A 19168-nucleotide genomic window follows, 5' to 3' on the forward strand; every position below is an offset into this window, starting at 1 on the left:
CAGATTTCAGTGAGTTTGAGCTGTCTTTGTATTATGATTCCCTGCAGAAAAAACTTGTGATTGCAAGCAATATTTAATGCAAAATGTATAATTCATAAATGTACAAAGTTCAACAGAAATCCTGAATGCATCCCTTGAAAACAATGACTTATTTGCCTGGTCTTGAAGTACCAATATAATTTATTCAGAAGTCAATAATAAAATATCTGTTTGACCCTGTTGATTTCTTTTATACACTTTTGACGTGCCAGTCACTGAATCACCAACAGCTGTAGCTGTTCAGAACTACACTCAATTAGATGATCCTGGGTTAAATTATTATTTTCACCACAATAATGCCGACAAAGCTGTACAACTGTACTTGTTTTAATTTTGATTTGGAATTTTGCTGCTTTACTTTGCATTTTATTTTGCACATTCTTTTAGTTTTTGTTGTTATTGTTGTTTTATTAGGGAAAGTAAGACTTACAAACTTTTACTCCCAAATGTGGTGCATTTGATGGTGAAATAACTGTGAAATGAAAGAATTAGGTACAATATAACAGCTTTCCCTGGATTAGCTTAATCAGACTTCAAAATCACCTGGCCAACAATTCTGTTTATCTGGTTCACTCAAGAGCTGGATTACAAAGCAAAACATAGAGCACATACAGTTCTGAAGATAACAGAGGCTCTTTGCTCGTGAAAGTCCTTGTCCAGTCTTTCTGTGGCATCTGATCTGAAAACAAAAGTTTAAAATATTCAATGAAGTTCGTCAGTGATTATCAGAACAGACCAATTTCCCAGTACATTCAAACCTTGCTTAGTTTACAGACACCCGCTTTGTTGGAAAGCTTATTATTACAGACAGTTTACTTTGTCCCTGGGGAAAGAAAGCCCTTAAATTCTCTAAATTCAACCTCCTCAGACAACAGACAACCTGTAAATATGGACACTTTCTATGGCCCCCTTAGTGCTGATATTTTAGAGGTTTGACAGCATCACATTTTCATGAATACCAGTGAGCAACCATGTTGGAATAATAATATTTACTACATATGATTATAACATTCATAAACATCCACCCCTTGACTGTTCTAGCAAATAACACTTCTGGTATCAATTTTATAGAACTTTTGCAAATATCATTTACAAGTGTAGCGATTGTTTCAGACTGTTTCCACTGATTCCGGACCAGCAGTTTCATGGGCTTAATTTAAGTTCCAAGTCACTAATCCCACCCTTTTGTGTAACGCTTGGAACCATTGTTCGAGGATCACTTGTATACCGTCGCCATATTTTATGTATTGTCCTTCACAGTTCAGATATATCTTTACTGTCATGTGTGTGTGTTTTAAATTCCTTTAAATGAATTTCTTTAGTTTTTTCCCTGAGTACATTTCTTTGTTTTGTATTTATTATTTGGTTTGATTATGTATAACTTTCTTCTGGTTTAATTCTTGTTATCATAACACTCTGTACAAGACAACAGAAAACTGAAGCTCATTGGAATAGAGTAAAAAAGTTCATTTGTTCAGAGCGTGATAAACACAGACTCTAAAACAACGGATGCACTTGTAAATTACACTTGTGAAAGTTTTATTAAATTGACCCCTGCTTTACAGACCCCCGTCAGTCCCTAAGTTAGTCAGTCAGTTGCTTGCAGTCAGTCAGCCATTCAGTCAATTGCTCAATCAGTCATTCTGTTAGCCAGTCAGGTACCCAACTGGACAGTCAGTCAGTCAGTTGCTCAATCAGTCATTCTGTCAGCCGGTCAGGTACCCAATTGCAGAGTCAGTCAGTCAGTCAGTTGCTCAATCAGTCATTCTGTCAGCCGGTCCGGTACTCAATTGCACAGTCAGCCAATCAGTCAGTTGCTCAATCACTCAGTGTCTTTGTACTGTAAGGTGCTCATTCAGTCAGTCATTTAGTCAGTTACATAATCAGTCATTCCATCAGCCAGTCAATCAGTCAGTTACAAGTAGACAGTCAGCCAGTAATCAAGTTGCTCAGTCAGTCAAAAAGGTTAGTTGATCAGTCATTCAATCAGTCAGTTGGTCAGTAAGTCAGTCAGACAGTCACTTACCATGTTGCATGAAGTAAGTAAGTCAGTTGCTCAGCTAGTCCTGAGTCAGTCAGTGAGATGGTCAGTTACTCAGTTTGTCCGTCAGTCAGTCAGTCAGTTGGTACATGTAAGCCAGTTGCTCACGAAGTCAGTTAGTCACTAAGTTGATTTGTCAGCCTGACAGCCATGTAGCCAGTGAGTAACTCAGTTAAGTGACTGACTGACCAACAAACTGACCAAGTGACTGATTAACTGAGCAACTGAATTACTGACCGACTGACAGAGAGAGCATTATTGATTACCCTTAAAGGCAAAATTTATTTTTTCATTTGTTTCTGCAATTTATAAACCAGTCTGACTCTTCTGTTTCCTTAAGGAGGGTTATAAGGGGTTACAGGGAATTATAGAGGTTAAAGAGATTACAGGGGGTTACAGGGGATTAAAAGGGGTTATGAGGGCTCACAAGAGAATACAATAGGTTACAGGGGGTAACAGCTGGTTAAAGGGGGATACTAGTTGTTACAGGGTTTACTGGGAATTACAAGTTTGTTTTAAGGTACAGGGTATAGCATAATGAAACTTTTAAGCAAACAGTTCTGTTTATATGTTTTTTTCAAATTTTATTCAAGAGCTGGATTAAAACACAAAGCATACAGCACTTACATTACTGAAGATAACAGAGGCTTTTGGCTCATGAAGGTCCTTGTTCAGTCTTACTGTGGCATCTGATCTGGAAACAATAAAGCTCATCAGTTATTTTCAGAACAGACTAATTTCTCATTCAAGTCAAACCTTGCTTTACAGATGCCCGCTTAGTTTGGAAAGCTTATTATTACAGACAGTTTGCTTTGTCCCTGGGAAAAGAAAGCCCTTAATCGTTCTCTAAATTCAACCTGCTCAATACAGATAACTTGTTAATATGGTCCACATAGTACCCATTATTAAAAAGTTTTGACTACATCACATTTTCATGAATAACAGTGAGCAAACATCTTGGAATTACTTAGCACATATAACTAGGTATACCTATCAATAGTGTGCCAACAAGCAAATCATGCGTATTTTGCATAGGAATGGATTCATTTTTTCCAACATTTGACAGTTTCTTGGTCCCTTCCTGTTGAAAGCATTATTTTCTTGAAACTGAGGTGCTATGTAAGTATAAAGGTTCAGAGAAGGTTCAGTCCTCAGACTCCTGTGGCTTTACGAACCAGCTATATAAAAGTTTAAAGTGTCATCAGGCATACTTTTTGAAAGAATAAAACAGCTTGCAGAGGAAGTGATCGGTAAATTATATTTATATAAATATATTTATACAAAAAATGATCGTTTCTCTTACCAAAACGAAATTAGTGTCGATTCGGTTTCACTTTGTTGATAAATATTTGTGCAGTTTAATCATTTAAACCTACTCTGAAATTTCCCGAGGCTTTTTGATGAGTTATTCTCAAACTCATTAATAATTCATTAAGAAAATACAAAGGAAATTAATGTTTAATGAGTGTTTGGAAATCGGATGAAACACTGCTTAGTATTTGCATCCTTAATTTCTCCTTCAAAAATGATTTTGTTTGAGAAGAAATATCAAACATTCGACACAGTGTTTCATCACCAGATGAAACACCTCGAAGTTCGTCAAAAATACTCCGCTGCGCGTCGTATTTTCAACTCTCTTCTCGGTGTTTCATCTGGTGATGAAACACTGCATCTCATGTTTGATATATTACTTGAATTTTAGAATGATTCGCTGCGCTGCTTGAAATGTTTTCAAGGACATGCGATGTACGACACATCAGTATTTTGTTTTCACTTTATTATAAACTCGGCCAGGTTTCGAAAAAATAGCGTTGTTTTCATATCCTTTGTCGTTCACTTTAGGCTTGTAATTCTTTTTTATTCTTATTTTTCCATCTGCTGGTTAGACTTTTTCCCCAACATCAGATTTTCCAACAGAAGCGACTTTATTCTTCATATCAAGCTTTCCTTATCTCTTCGTGTAATCTAATCCTTTTTAGTGGTGAGAATTGCTTGTTTCATATGGAAAACTTTTCTTTGCTTAAACTGTTGTTTTACAAGTTTCTCTTCGTTAAAACCTTACATTAATGGCCCCCAAATTAATACAATGTATCAAGTTTTCATTTTCCTTGACTGCCGGGGCCATATTTAGGTGAATAAACAATAAAAGCGTACCACATTCAAGTTCAGTCTTCGCATGCCGCCGGGGAAAGAACGCAAGTGCGCCAAGTATAGTTTACCGCCTTTTGTTTGGCTGAAACTGTCACACCACTTGGTCTCAGGGGAATCTACATTACATGCGGTTACACTTTTTGAAGCTCGATTGAGAATTTCTCTGCCTACAGCCGAGTCTTGCGCGGCTCTATTCTGCTGCCGCCTCACCATCCGAGCATCTTCACTCGGATGGCTCGTTGGCAATTATAATAAATTATCACCCATCCCTTGACTATACTAGCAAAAGGCACTCCTGCTGCGATAACAGTACCCTCCCCTCCTTACTCAGTCAGTCACTCAGTCAGTTGAAGTTAATCAGTCTGTCAGTCACGAGTAGCCAGTCAGCTAGTCAGTACCTTTTTCAGCTCAGTCAGCCAGTCGGTTTATTGCTTGAAGTTAGTCAGACACTTGGTAAGGTCATTCTGTCAGTTCTTCTATCACTCATTCCAAAAGCCAGCCAGTTAAACAATCAGCCAGTGACTCAGTTACTCAGTAATTCAGTAAGTTAAGTTAGCCACTAACCAATTTGCCCAGTCAGTCAGTCAGTCAGTCAGTCAGTCAGTCAGTTAGACAGTTAGCCAGTTACTGAGTTACTCAGGTAATTTGGCCTGCGTAGCGAGACTGACCGGACGCTTCAGCTAGTGCTCCATGTTCTCACGTATGTGTATTTGTTGTTAGGCTAGTTAAGATCATTTCGTTTTTTCTTCATTGACAAATGGGAGACAGAGTGAAAGCGTTAAGAAGAGAAAACAATGATTTAAACAGACAACTGAATGATCTGACGAAGGAATTTCAGTCTATCAAGTCCAAGATGGCGGAACAGAAGGATTTCCACGAAGCGGCAGCTGCTGCTTTACTGAACACACAGGATGTCCAATTCCTCAGCGACAGCTACGATGCCCTTGTTAAGTCAGAATCGAGCTTGTCAAAAGCTCTGGAAAGTTTTTCTCGTACGTTGGATTTATTGACAGTTAACGTTGACAGAATTGACATAGCTATCAACGAGATGCTCTACTACAGTTACCAATTCACTAGAAGTATGACACAAGACACTGACGTCGAGAGGTAACGCCAGTCGACTAACTACCAAGGACCTGGATCTCCCGTCCACTGCTGAAATTAATCAGATTGCAATTTACAGCCACCTCATGCTGAGACTACAAGAGCTGTTACATTCAGCAAAGGCGAACCAAAACACACAACTACAAGTGGTGCTGGGCAAAAGGCACAGCAATCTTCCTATGCAAAACGGATTCTTCCATGACGATTCGTCTGCGGTCAATTGACGACTTAACTAAGTTAAGACTTTGTGAACACCCTAAAGCTGGACCGAAGGATCCTTGCAGCTAAGTTAAAACTACTATTATGTTTTATCACTGATATTACTATGAAAGGCAGGAACAAAACTACGCTGAAATCTATTAGATCTACATTGAAGGTTTTACCGTATTATAGTTGTTCTGGAAATTTGGCAAAAATAAATGGCCAGTTTAATAATTCAGTGTCGATCACATGTAAAACTAAAACGGAATTAGACAAGCTTACTAGCTTATATGACTTAGATTTGCTTTCCTTAAATACAACCTTAGATCATAATTTGAACCCCGCTGATTACTGCTCTAACAGAATAACTAGTCGATATTTCTCCCCCCATAGTTTTAAGGAGATGAAAACGAAGTTGTCAAAAGATGAGACTATCTCTGGCTTTTCTGTTTTTCATAACAACGTAGTCACCCTTAATCGTAACCTGGAAAATCTTCAAAATCAACTATTGCATGAAGTAGATTTTTATTTTAATGTCATTGGAGTTACTGAAACAAAAATCACCAATGCTAATTCACAAATGTGCACAGCACATATACCTGGCTACGTATTTGAATATGTTCCAACGCCTCTGGCGTCTGGGGGTGTAGGAATGTTTATTGATGAATCGCTTTATTATCGTATTTGAGAGAAGACCTCTAATGAAGTTTTTCAGGTATTGTGGACTGAGTTCTCCTTTGTGAATAACAAAAATGTTATTTGTGGAATCTTTTGTAGACAGCATAACTCACTGAGCTGAAATCATTCGATCATTAATTTTTTGATGAGACTATTGAAAAACTTGCGTTCTCTGGGAAACACATTGTAATCATGGGTGATTTCAACATTGACCTTCTAAAATGCGCATCATCTTCGTATAGTCACCACTTCTTGTCTTCCCTTCAAAGTTGTTTTCTCTTTCCCTCAATCGACAAACCAACACGTGTTCGCTCTACCTTCGCCACCCTAATTGACAACATCTTTATTAATAATCCTGATCACGTTGCAGCTTGTGGAAATATAATCTGTGATATAAGTGATCATTTTTCCCAATTCTGGGTTCTGAAATCTATAAGGGATAAAATTAAGATTAAAAAGTCGAAAGTGTAGGACTTTTCTAGATTGTCAAGGGACAGTTTTAACGTTGACCTCCCTAATGAGGACTGGAATGCACCTATGAAAACAATTTCAAACCGCAAAGCAAAACAACTCTCTAATCCATGGATTACTGAAGGTATAAGAATCTCCATTAAGATTTCAAGGTCCATCAGTATGGAATTCCATTGACGAAGATATCAAATTATCTTCATTGTCTTTGTTTAAAAAGAAAATGAAACAGCACTTTATCAAAGATTACTAGACATCTGTACGTTGTCTGGGTAACTTTAAAATGGAAATAATACTGTTTTGCAATGTATGAATTTTTAGTCTCTCTATATACTGGTAGTTTACTTAACTATTTGTGTGTGTTTCTCTGTTTTCTTTGTTCTTGTGTTCCTGACCTAAACATTTAAACATCTTTTCTTTTAACTGGCTGCCTGGCATTTTTAACTCTTAGGTTATTTCGGGCAGCCAGCGCCCCTATCATCGTCGGTACTATTGTTATAAATTTTTATTTCTTGCATATTATGGGGTTAAATAAAGTGTTGTTGTTGTTGTTGTTGTTGTAAAAATAAGTTATATGAGTCTGGACGGCATTACGGCCGGTCGATTCAGACGTTACTGAGGGAGTAATAACGACTTGAAGTAATCGGATGAAATTCAGGCTGGGTTTTTCCCATCATGATTCTTTTTAGGTTAGGTCTAGCTTTTTTGTAAGGTTTTAGTAGCATCTAGTTGTAGGGACGGGATTTCTTATAGATTTTTCTGGTCAGAGTTTGCCAGTTTTTGCCGAGCAGAGCTAGAGTTCAGTTTTTTCTTTTCTTATCGAAAACACCTTGACGATGGAAGGTTAAATCGCATAAATTTCAACTCGTACCCTTGATGATTGGGGCTGAAATTGCGAAAATATTGTCCTCGCGGTGGGGCTAAAGTGCAGGTCACAGGTCACAGGTCAGGTCACAGATCAGGTTACAGGTCACAGGCTACAGGTCAGGTCACAGATCAGATCACAGGTCACACACAAAAACAATAGGACACAGAACACAACTGTTCTTGATTGACATTTTATTATACAAAAATAAAACAAGCCAAGGAACCTCAATTATATTTTTTCTGTTCTGAACTTTACCAAATCCCACACATAAGAAAATATATTTATGTTTATCACGCAAGGAGGACTTGCGCTACAGCGTAACCAAAGTTGGTAACGAAATCACAAAGGTACGCAAAATCACGTGATTTGTTAGAAAAAACGAATCTCAAAACGAAGGGATGTTGCGTTAAGAATATCATGACGTGTTTGTGGATGTTTTGGAAAAGCATTTGACGGGAAAACGGAAGAAAAGCTTAAGGACAATCTAAAACGTGTTTGACCACTGAAATACGGCAACTTATTTCAGACTTTCCTCGTCCTAAACTCTTCTTGCCACTAGATCGGTCTTCCATCTCTTTTGAAGTTGGCGGCCTGCTGCTCTGCCTTTGTACCAGTCACAAAATACTGCTGTGTTAAAGTGTAGTGGGCTAAGAACTTCAGACACTGCTATTTGGGCCTCTCAAATAGTTGCTGGACCATATTTCTCGGCTCTCCTCCCAAGAGCTTGCCATTTTCTCACGTTCTATTGCACAACAGCTTGAAAAACTCTGTTGGATTTGCCTCGTGGGGCTTAGGTGGGAGCATTCCACCATTACAACTTGAATCTTTGACTCTGTAAACTGCTGATGTATGAAAGGAATACAGCGCTGCATTTCAATGACTCGCTCCAAGTTATCTTGGCTGCACGGTTTATTTGGAGATGACATTCTAATAACACGACAACCCTTCGTTTTCAGAGAAAAACGTGATTTGTTTTTCGTACAAATCACATGATTTTGCACACCTTTGTGATTTCGTTACGAAGTTCGGATATGCCGTATGATCAGCATGAAAATATTATTCCATGTGAGGAATTTAATATTGTTTAAAGGACAAACATATCATCAAGGTTCCTTGGCTTATTTTATTCTTGTATAGTAAAATGTTAGTCCAGAACAGTTTTGTCCAGTGTCCTATTTTTTTTTGTGTGTGACCTGTGGCCTGTGACCTGTGGCCTGTAACCTGACCTGTGGCCTGTGGCCTGTAACCTGTGACCTGATCTCTGACCTGTTACCTGCACTTTAGCCCCGCCGCTCATTATACCTCGGAATCGTGGATAACCGTTGGAACTTTTTTAAGTTTGAGACCTTGGAAACACATTGCAATTTATGTTTTAACCGGATCAAGAGCTTACTTGGAATATTAACTTTCATCTCAGATTAAAACTTTGGAACTTTATTAACTATATCTTTCCGATTTCCTTTATTTTGCCAAATTCAGATAGAACTCAATGATGCTTCCATAGACCAATGCATCCCACGGGAACGACTTTAGGCCTCTTGTTATCTGTACAATCCAAAATACATGTAAAAGGAATCTTGTGTAAATAAATGTTTTAAATACGCGACGGTGTGTAAACAAAGTCTCATGGCGCTTCTCGTTGCTTTCGAATTTTACTCGCCGATGTTTTTTCGATTGCCTGTTTGTCCTGGAGTAGTCAATCGATCAAAATCGTTGTCCATAAAAATCGATAGCAATCAAGGGATTTTTATCGATTGATAACGGAAATCGGTGAAAATAGATAAACTAAATTGCTGTGTCAAATCGATATTATGGATTTTTCTGACATTATTGTTTTTTTGGCATAAGTTAAATAGTACAGCTGTGAAAACACATCCACGAGTAACAACTGATCAACAAACATAAAAATAAGAAATGTGGAAACTATTATTTACAGACACAAGATTCTCTCTAAAACCGTGAAACTTTTGTACATAATAACAGAAACGGTTAGGTTTATTTACATTCACAGTTGTCGTAAGCAAGTACCACGAGAAATACAACCTGACCTTAGGTAAAACATTTCCCAGCCTAAATTGCAGACATCCTCTAGAGGCAAAGGGATACCCGAAATTCAGGCTAAAAGATTTCTCTGGATACCTTTTCACCGTTTTCCGGCATTATCAATCGATAAAATGACTTGATCGCTAACGATTTTTTTATCGATTTCGATTTTTACCTATTGGCGCTACTCCGGGAGGTAACTACACGCGGAACTGAGGTTATTTTGAAAGGGCGACAGATCTAAATCGTGAAAACTGGGAAAAATAAAAAACCTGGCCAATATCGGCCATCCCAGGAAGAAAAAGAAAAAAGAGAAAAGAAAAGATAAGTTTTTCTTAAACTTTTTTTCAAAAGTGATAATAAATTGTTGATCCTTAGACTCTCAATTGCAACTCAATTGTCAACAAATTCATTGTTTGCATGAAATCAGTTTTCATTTTCGGATGTACAGAAGAACAGATGCATCTTCCGATACAAACTTTGTAATTTGACCTCTTGAATAGAATTGCTGTTTTCGCGATATGCAATAGCATCTTCCTTTGATATTTCCCTTTTCCTTTGTTTTTTAAAAGACGTGATTGCGTACATAAAGTTTCGAAAACTTCAGAAACGTCCAGGAGCTTTGAAAACAATATTTTATCTCGTGCAATACAATCCGCTTTTGAAATTAACATCGCGCAAGTTTTCATCACAGCAGTTGCACTCACGTGCTAGGCAACAGAAAAAGTTCACGCGTATCATGTTCCATCGCGGAAGAAACAAGAGAGACTCTCAAAGGCCTCTAACTTTAAAGAACGCGCTAAATTTCCTAGTAGAATTTAAACCATTGTTTCACGAAAGGTTTAAAGGATTACGAAAGCAATTTCAGAGCAAAAGATTAGTCATGTTACGGACAGACGTGTATGTTACAACTGATCTTTATCAAGCCAAGCAACAGGATAAGCCCAGAATCGTTTGACGTTACAAAATGCACATGCTGTTGCTGGTAAACGCGGATGGGTGTGGGGGGTGGGGGAGAACTCCTATATGAAAGGGGCGGGGATGCTCGTCGTCTCGCTTAGGGGTGCACATTTCGGATTTTGGTGACACTTAGGGTGTTCTGAGCAAAACGTCATTATATTAAGCCGTAAAGGTCTCTTTTAGGGTTGCACGCCAAGATATATGTTTAATAGTCAGTTCGTATTATTTACTCAATTCATGTAATCAAAGTTTTTTATAACATCAATAACTAAACAACATTGTAGCAAAATGGTCTCTTTCAGGGGTCAAAAAAAGGTTGGCCAACGCCCAGGTTTTTTTAGGGGTTTTTCAAAATTTCCGACGAGCATCCGCGCCCCTTTCATATGTGAGTCCCCCGGGTAAAAAAAATACATATTGCGTGACATTGCGTTACATCTCTTGCAGCGTGACACGTCACAAAAAATAGCAAAAACCCTGTCAGGGAGGCAGCTCTGGTGGCCATTTTTTCCCATTTAACCTCTGGGACGGAGGTAACCGTTTAACCTCTGGTGCCGAGGTTCCCATTTAACCTCTGGGACCGAGTTAATAGTTCGAGCACCTCCCTGCACTTGCTGGGCCGGAGTTTGGTAACCGTCAGCAAGCTCGACAGTCCCCCCCGGTAAGTCGGATCCGCACGGATTAGTCAAGCAGGCTTCAGAGAGTTGGCCATCTCTCACCGCCCTATAACCCCACCGGAAATAATCAACCTAACTTTGCCTTAGAAAACCGACCTATATATTTAGATCGAAAACTCATTTCGCTCACTTATGGTACACTTCTTCACAGACGCATGCGTTTTTGGCCCCCCAAAAATTGTTTGGACTTTTCGTTGATTCATACACAACATCCCCATTCACACAGATTATCATTGCCAAGGCAGCAGAATAGAGCTGCGCACGACTGGGTTGATAGGCAGAAAAATTCTCGATCGAGTTGAAAAAAGTGTAACCCGTAACCTCATGTAATGTAGATTCCCCTGAGACCAAGTGGTCAGTTGTCAACCAATCAAAGGGCAGTACCTGGCGCACGGGCTCAAGTTGAATGTGGTAGGCTTTTTAAAATACAAAATTTCACACAATTCCCGCCGTCGCGACTTCCTGTGTTTATTTACTTAAATTTATTCGTCAAACCTGGCCACTGCAGTCAAGAAACATGGGCACTTGATATATTGTATTAATTTTAGGGGCCATAATGCTAAGATTTGAAGAGAAGTTTGTAAAACAGCGAAAGAGTTGTATGTGCAACAAACAATATTTACAATATTCTCACCACTAGAAAGGATCATATTACACTGGGAGATAAGGAAAGCTTGACACGAAGAATACAGTCGCTTCTGTTGGAAAATCTAGTGTTGGGGAGAAAATCTAACCAGCAAACAAAAAAATGAGAAAAAACAAACGAATTACAAGCCTAAAACGAACGACAAAGGAAAAGAAAACAACGCCATTTTTTTCGAAACCTGGCCGAGTTCAGTATAAAAAAATGAACTAAAATACCGACGTGCCGTACATCGCATGTCCTTGGAAACATTTCAGATAGCGCAGCGAATCATTTTAAGTTTTAATCGGGTAACAAAAAGCCTCGGGAAATTTGAAAGGAGGTTTAAATGATTAAACTGTGCAAATATTTATCTGCAATGTGAAACCGAACCGACAGTAGATTTGTAGCTGGACTTAATAATATTCCCGATCGCTTCCTCTGCAAAGCTGCTTTTATTCTTTCAACACACTTCACACTTTTACACAGCAGGTTTGTAAAGCTACCAGACTGAATGTGAGAACTGACTCTTCTCCGGAACCTCATAAAGTGTTACATGCATAAAACCTTTTCAAGAAAATAATCCTTGCAAAAGGAAGGGACCAAGAAACGATCAAATGGGGGAAAAAGGAATTTTATTCGTAAGCAAAATACGCATGATTTGCTCGTTGGCACTCTATCGATAGGTATACCTAGTTTGTAAAAGTTGTTTTTCTTCAAAATCTCGGCTAGCCCTGCTTTCCACAAACTCCCGTTACGAAAACAGTAGGATGACTGGTATTACTAGTATGACTGGGATAACTAGAATGACTAGGATTACTGGGATGACGGACATGAATTGGACGAATAGGGTGACTGGGACAACTGGGATGAGTACTAAGGATGACTTAGATGACTGGTATGAATAGACCCATTGGTAATATTATATTAAAATTCACACTTGGCTCCGAGGCTTGGGGAATAAAACAAAAGAAATCATCTGGAGGCCCAGCAATGAATAATACATTTCTTTTGTTTTATTCCCCCAAGCCTCGGAGCCAAGTATGAATTTTAACATAGCGAACATGGTCTACTGGATGGCTAGGATGACTGTGAGAAATGGGATTACTGGGATGACAAGGATGACTTAGATGACTGGGATGACCAGAATGACTGGTATGAATTGGATGGCTAGGATGACTGTGATGAATGGGATTACTGTGGTGACAAGGATGACTGAGATATAGTCGACGAAGTTGAGCACAATTATGCAAATGTAGAGCGCTTTTGTTAGTTTAAAACAATTTGTTAAACAAGAAAGTAGCTTGTTGGTGTAATAAATGACAACCAATTTATGATTTTTACAACTTTCTGATTATGTCATTTCATATACAGTTTGAAAGTGCTTTGAAAACAATTTTTAGTATCGTGCAATACAATCCACTCGCGTAATTTTTCATCACAATAGCTGCAGTCACGTGCTAGGCAACAACTAGTTCACGTGTATAACAAGGAATTACAAGGGGTTATGAGGGGTTCCAGGGAATTAGAGGGGGTTTAAAAGGGGTTATGAGGGGTTATGAAGGGTTCCAGGGGGTCACAAGAGAATACAGGAGGTTACAGGGAGTTACAGCTGGTTAAAGGGGGCTACTAGTGGTTATAGGGTTACTGTTATTTTGAAATTATTCTCTGAAATTTTGGATTTTATTTACAAAACGTTCTCAATTTTTCTGTTTTTTTGAAAAAAGTAAGATTGATAAAATTCCTAGCTCCCAACTGTGGTAAACTAGATAGTGAAATAACTGTCAAATGAAACAAATTAAGGTACGTGGTATAGCTTAATGAAACTTTTAGTTCTGTCTATATGTTTTTTTATTATTTAAGTGCTGGATTAAAACACAAACCATACAGCACTTACAGTACTGAAGATAACAGAGGCTCTTGACTCATGAAGGTCCTTGTTCAGTCTTTCTGTGGCATCTGATCTGGAAACAATGAAGCTCATCAGTTATTTTCAGAATAGTCTAATTTCCCATTCAAGTCAAACCTTGCTTTACAGACGCCTGCTTAGTTTGGAAAGCTTATTATTACAGACAGTTTGCTTTGTCCCTAGGGAAAGAAAGCCCTTAATTTCTCTCTAAATTCAACCTGCTCAATACAGACAACTTGTTAATATGGTCCACATAGTACCCATTATTAACAAGGTTTGACTACATCACATTTTCATGAATACCAGTGAGCAAACATGTTGGAATAATTTACCACATATAATTATAATAAATTATAACCAACCCCTTGACTGTACTAGCAAAAGGCACTCCTCCTTTGATAACAGTACCCCCCCTCCATGCCTTACCCAGCCAGTCACTCAGTCAGTTGATCTGTCAGTCAGTTAGTCAGACTGTCTGTCAGGAGTAGCCAGTCAGCTAGTCAGCAACTTTTTCAGCTCGGTCAGCTAGTCAGTTGCTTGAAGTTAGTCAGACACTTGGTAAGGAGTTTAATCAGTCAGTCATTCCCTCAGTTATTCAGTCATTCTGTCCGTCAGTCAGTCAGTCAGTCATCAAACAATCAGCCAGTGACTCAGTTACTCAGTCATTCAACAAGTCAAAAAGTTAGCCAGTAACTAATTTGCTCAGTCAGTCAGTCAGTCAGTTAGACAGTTAGCCAGTTGCTGAGTTGCTCAGTTATTATGTCAGCTGATTACTTAGTAAGTAAATTAGTCAGTTTGTCAGTAAATCATTTGGTCAGTTTGTTTTCAGACAGTTACTTAGCTACAATCAGCGACAAAATGAGTTGAGACACTTTGCCCTAAACTGGGCTTTTTTACCTTTTACTGACTTCAAAAGGAGGAAATAAATTTTCCTCCGGGCCCATCCCCTCCATGTAACGTTGTGCCGATGTTCAAGCTACCTATAGACAACAAAAAACACCCAAACTTTGAATAGAGAGGACAGGGAAGGGGTGCGGATTCTTTTGTTCTCTGAAGTTACCCCATTTGAGTACAATGTCTCAACAATTTTGTCGCCAATTGTAGTTTCTTAGTTAGTAAGGCAGTTGTATGGTTAGCCCTGAGTCACTCAGCTAGAAGGTCAGTTTCTCAGTTTGTGATTTTGTAAGTCAGTCAGTTAGTTCATACAGGTAAGTCAGTTGCTCAATCAGTCAGTCACTCACTCAGTTTCTATGTCAGACAGTCAATTAGCTAGTTTCTCAGTTGGTCCTAAGTCAGTCAGTCAGAAGGTCAGTTGCAAAGTTTGTCAGTTTGTAAGTCAGTAAGTTAGTTCGTACATTTAAGTCAGTTGCTCACTCAGTCAGTCAGCTGCTCCGTTTGTATGTCAGACAGTCAATTAGCTAGTTTCTCAGTTAGCCCTAAGTCAGTCAGTCAGAAGATCAGTTGCACAGTTTGTCAGTTTGTAAGTCAGTCAGTTAGTTGGTACACATAACTCAGTTGCTCAATCAGTCACTTAGTAACTGTTACTTAGTTGATTTGTTAGTCTGTCAGTCGGCAGGTAGCTATAGCCACTCAGTTAGTCAGTATGTTGCTTGGTAAGTCAGACAGCCAGTCCGTTAACTAGTCAGTAGGTGCATAAATCAATCAGTTACTCAACAAGTCAATGTTAACAAGTCAGTCAGTCAGCAGGTCACTCAGTCAATAAGCCAATCTATCAGAAAGCTACTCAAATTGACAGCTACTCAATCTGCAAGAAACCCATCCAGTCAGTCAGTAAAGCAAGTCAGCTAACATGCAGTCAATCAGTTTTCCAGTTTGTTAGTCAACTGTGAGTCACTCATTCAGTAAGTAAGTCAGTCAACAACTGGCAAGTCAGCCATGAGTCAGTCTAAGTTTGTGTTAATTTATAAATTCTATTTCCCTTTTGCTGTTTGAAACTCGGTTAGTTTAAGGTTCAAAAATGTCTAAGTAGAAGAATAAGAGCGATTTTAAAGTCAAGGGCATGGCAGACCTGCAGGAACGAGGACTTCAGTGCTTGTAGTGGAAATTCCTGCCTCAGCAGCTGAAATGGTTTTAACATTGGAACTAAACTTCGAAAGAGATAAAACTGGCGATGTAGGTAAATTTCATAATACATACATAATTTAAATTCAAAGTTCACGACCACACACTATTAATTTCCAATCCATTTTCGCCATAAAGACGGTTTGGCCATGGGTTGTTTGATATTATATTTTCAACTGTTTTTTATGGCAAACAGGGACTCAACACTTTTGATGACTATTTACTAAATGCTAAGTTGAATCAAGAGGCCATTCACATATATGTACCACAAAAGTGCAGGCTTCTGTGAACAGGTACTGGCTTTGTATTTAAATGTATAGAGACAAACAGAGGCAGTATACTTCAGGCAAGATAAGCATAAGCTTATATTAAAGTGTATAAAAGGCGGTCAAGGTGAAAATGTAAGCACATTGCAGTATCATGAATTATACCCGGTAAGTGTGTCTGCATCATTAGTTTCATTTTTTCCAAGTTTAGATCCACTGGGCAAAACCATTCTCTCAACTGCAGAGGAGATTTCCATGCACTTGTTGAAACTCCATATTCCGGAATACTTCCGGCAACTATTCTTTCTGTGTTACCATACTCAAGCCGGTCAAAGTCAATCCTGATCTTCTGCTTTGACATTTTGAACCTTAAACTATTCGATTTTCAAACAGCGAAAGGTTAATGCAAATTCTAATAGCGACTTGTAGCTTGTACAAGTACAGTATGTGGGAGAGAACAGATGTCTGAACTTTCTGCGTTTATTTACAACAACGGTAATCAAAAGCCACGTGAAACTACATGTGAAATCTAACGCTCAGAAGGCGAATTAGTCAGTTAGCCATTCATAGTCAGTTGGTCAATTACCTAAGGATCACTCATTTAAAAAAACAGTCAATCAGTCAATAAATCAGTCCACACAAATCACATCATACAGATTGCAGAACTATAATAAATGACTAAAACAAGAACTTCGCATTATTATACCAACATTTTAGCACAGCTCGTTCGAAGCAGATCGCATATGAATTGACATTTGTCATCAAAAACTTTAGTTTTAAGATTTCATTTTAACCGTGCGCATGTGATTCTTTCAACCTATTAAGCAAGAAAGAAAAAACCCAAAGTGCTTAATGCCATCAGTCAATAATTCAAAATAATTTCTAAATGAGTTCAAAAATGAACAATTTTTTAAGTCCCATTTACACATGCACTACTTGTTCAAGGAAAGACCTGTACACTTTAACCTCAAACTGCTCTAGAGCATTTAGCTGTCATTCATTAAAAGATCGAAACAAACATTCATTTGACTTCAATAAATGCATTTTAAAATATTTTTAAACTGTTTTATATTCTTCCTTTGAGTTTTGTTGAATCTCTGTCTTCTCAGTAGTAAACAAGAAACAGCTGCCAAATATAAACATCCTGAAGAAGTCAAGTCACTCAAGTAGTGTTTTTCTTTCACTTATCAATTATATTTAGACATGTATCTCTAATTTTACAGTGACATTAAATTTGAAACAGTTTTGAATTTGTGTGAAATTAGGCCAGGTATAGCCACCAAAAGCTGATGAAACTGTACGTCAATCTTGCTTCAAATAAGCTGCATGAGTTCAGTTTATCTGATTCACTCAATAGCTGGATTACAAAGCAATCTATATAGTACTTACAGTACTGAAGATACGTTCAAAATCCTAGCTGCTGAAGTCTTGACACATCTGCTGGACACATCTGATCTGAAGTGAAAAATCAGTCACTTTCATCATCAATTGCAGTAATCTTGATTCACATCATGAAGTCACTACAGCAAGGAAACCAAAAGAGTGAACTCCTTTAATTAATTTACATTATTTCATGCAGAAATTAACCAATCAGAAGTCAAGAACAGTTTCCAGCTGGCTTCTGATTGGATTAAATCTGCACAAAAGAATGTGAATAAATCAAAAGCAGTCACACTTTTAGGCTCCTTGCTGTAAAATGCATGCATTTTCTTAGCATGGATCTCAGTACATCAGCCAGCCAGTCAGTCTATTAGCAACACATTCAGTCAGTCCGCCGGTCAATAATTGAACTATGGAAGTGTCCTTAAGGTGCCTTTGACTCAAATATTAAACACAAAGACCCCCAAAAATAAGTGGTACCGTATAATTCCAAAAATAAGCCCCTCCATGTTACTATAAGACCCACCAAATATAACCTCCCAAAATTATATTGTAATGCAAAAGCCCTTCGTTAAATCCCCCCTCCAAAGAAAAGCCCCCGGGGGCTTGTAATTGGTAATTGCCTTCAAATAACAAATAAATTTTTGTATTTTCCAAAGCACTATTATTGTGCTGAATGATTGCAGTTAGAATGTGTCACAGTTTATTGTTGTTTGCCTAGTTCCTCTTCACTCTTGGCTTTGATTTCCTTGGTGCATACAGACATAGTATAGACAAAGTACTTCTTTAGCTGCATTTCGGAAATATCTACATCCTCACAGAGAGTTTCAGTCAAAACTTTCTGCAAATTACTGACATAAATTTGTTTCCAACTATGAGCTAGCCCAATTGCTTTTGAGACGCAAATTTCCCTCTATGTATAAGCCTAACTGACACTGAAATGCAAACTTCCCTCCATATATAAGCCCCTCAAAAAGGGCCTTTGAAAAAGATAAGCCTGGGGGCTTATTTTCAGAATTTTATGGTATTTTGGATATAACTTTAGTTTAAGATTAGTACTTTGGAGGATCTTTCAAAGTAGGCAGTACTTTCATATACTAAAAGACAACAATATTATGACCCTTTAACACTTTCTTTTCACTTGAACTTAGGGGAGGGGTAGGTGGGCAGTTTCCGCAAAATGTAGAATAATCCCTTTGAAATGTACCATAATCCCAGAAATGCTGTTCATTTGCAAAGTCATGGAAAAAAGAACCCTTAGACTCCAAAACTATGAAATCGAGGAAACAAAGGTCCCAGACATCTGAAATTGATAAAAACTCTAAAAAATACAAATACTGTAACCCCCCCCTGCACACTTATAAGCCCCCCAGTTATATACCTATCTACCTGTAAACAAAAAATACATCAGAGTATAAGCCCACCCCCAGATATAAATCCACCTCCAAATGTATTGAAATTCAGTAATCTATTTATAAAAATGACATTTTGAGGTTTAATTAAAAAAACAATCAATGCAAAACATATTTTGATCTGCACTGCGGTAGGTAGGTAAAATTGCTTGAAGGGCTTTTTTCCTTTCTATCCAGATAAGCTCCCCACCCCCTCATTAAAAAACCCACCTTTTTGAAATTCATATTGACTTATTAAAATGACATTTCGAGGCTTTAAAAAAGACATTA

General features: G+C 38.1%; 1 long non-coding RNA gene across 1 annotated transcript; it reads right to left on the reverse strand.

Annotated features, from left to right (window-relative positions):
- Positions 1 to 496: 496 nt before the first annotated feature.
- Positions 497 to 17563, reverse strand: LOC140940145 (uncharacterized). The gene is made up of 3 exons (XR_012166305.1): positions 17496 to 17563; positions 13747 to 13813; positions 497 to 718 (listed from the first exon to the last, which is right to left on the reverse strand). It is a non-coding gene; the product is annotated as an uncharacterized lncRNA (long non-coding RNA).
- Between the last annotated feature and the right edge of the window lie 1605 nt (positions 17564 to 19168).

This window comes from Porites lutea, chromosome 6 (genome assembly GCF_958299795.1).
Source record: "Porites lutea chromosome 6, jaPorLute2.1, whole genome shotgun sequence".
NCBI classification, from domain to species: domain Eukaryota; kingdom Metazoa; phylum Cnidaria; class Anthozoa; order Scleractinia; family Poritidae; genus Porites; species Porites lutea.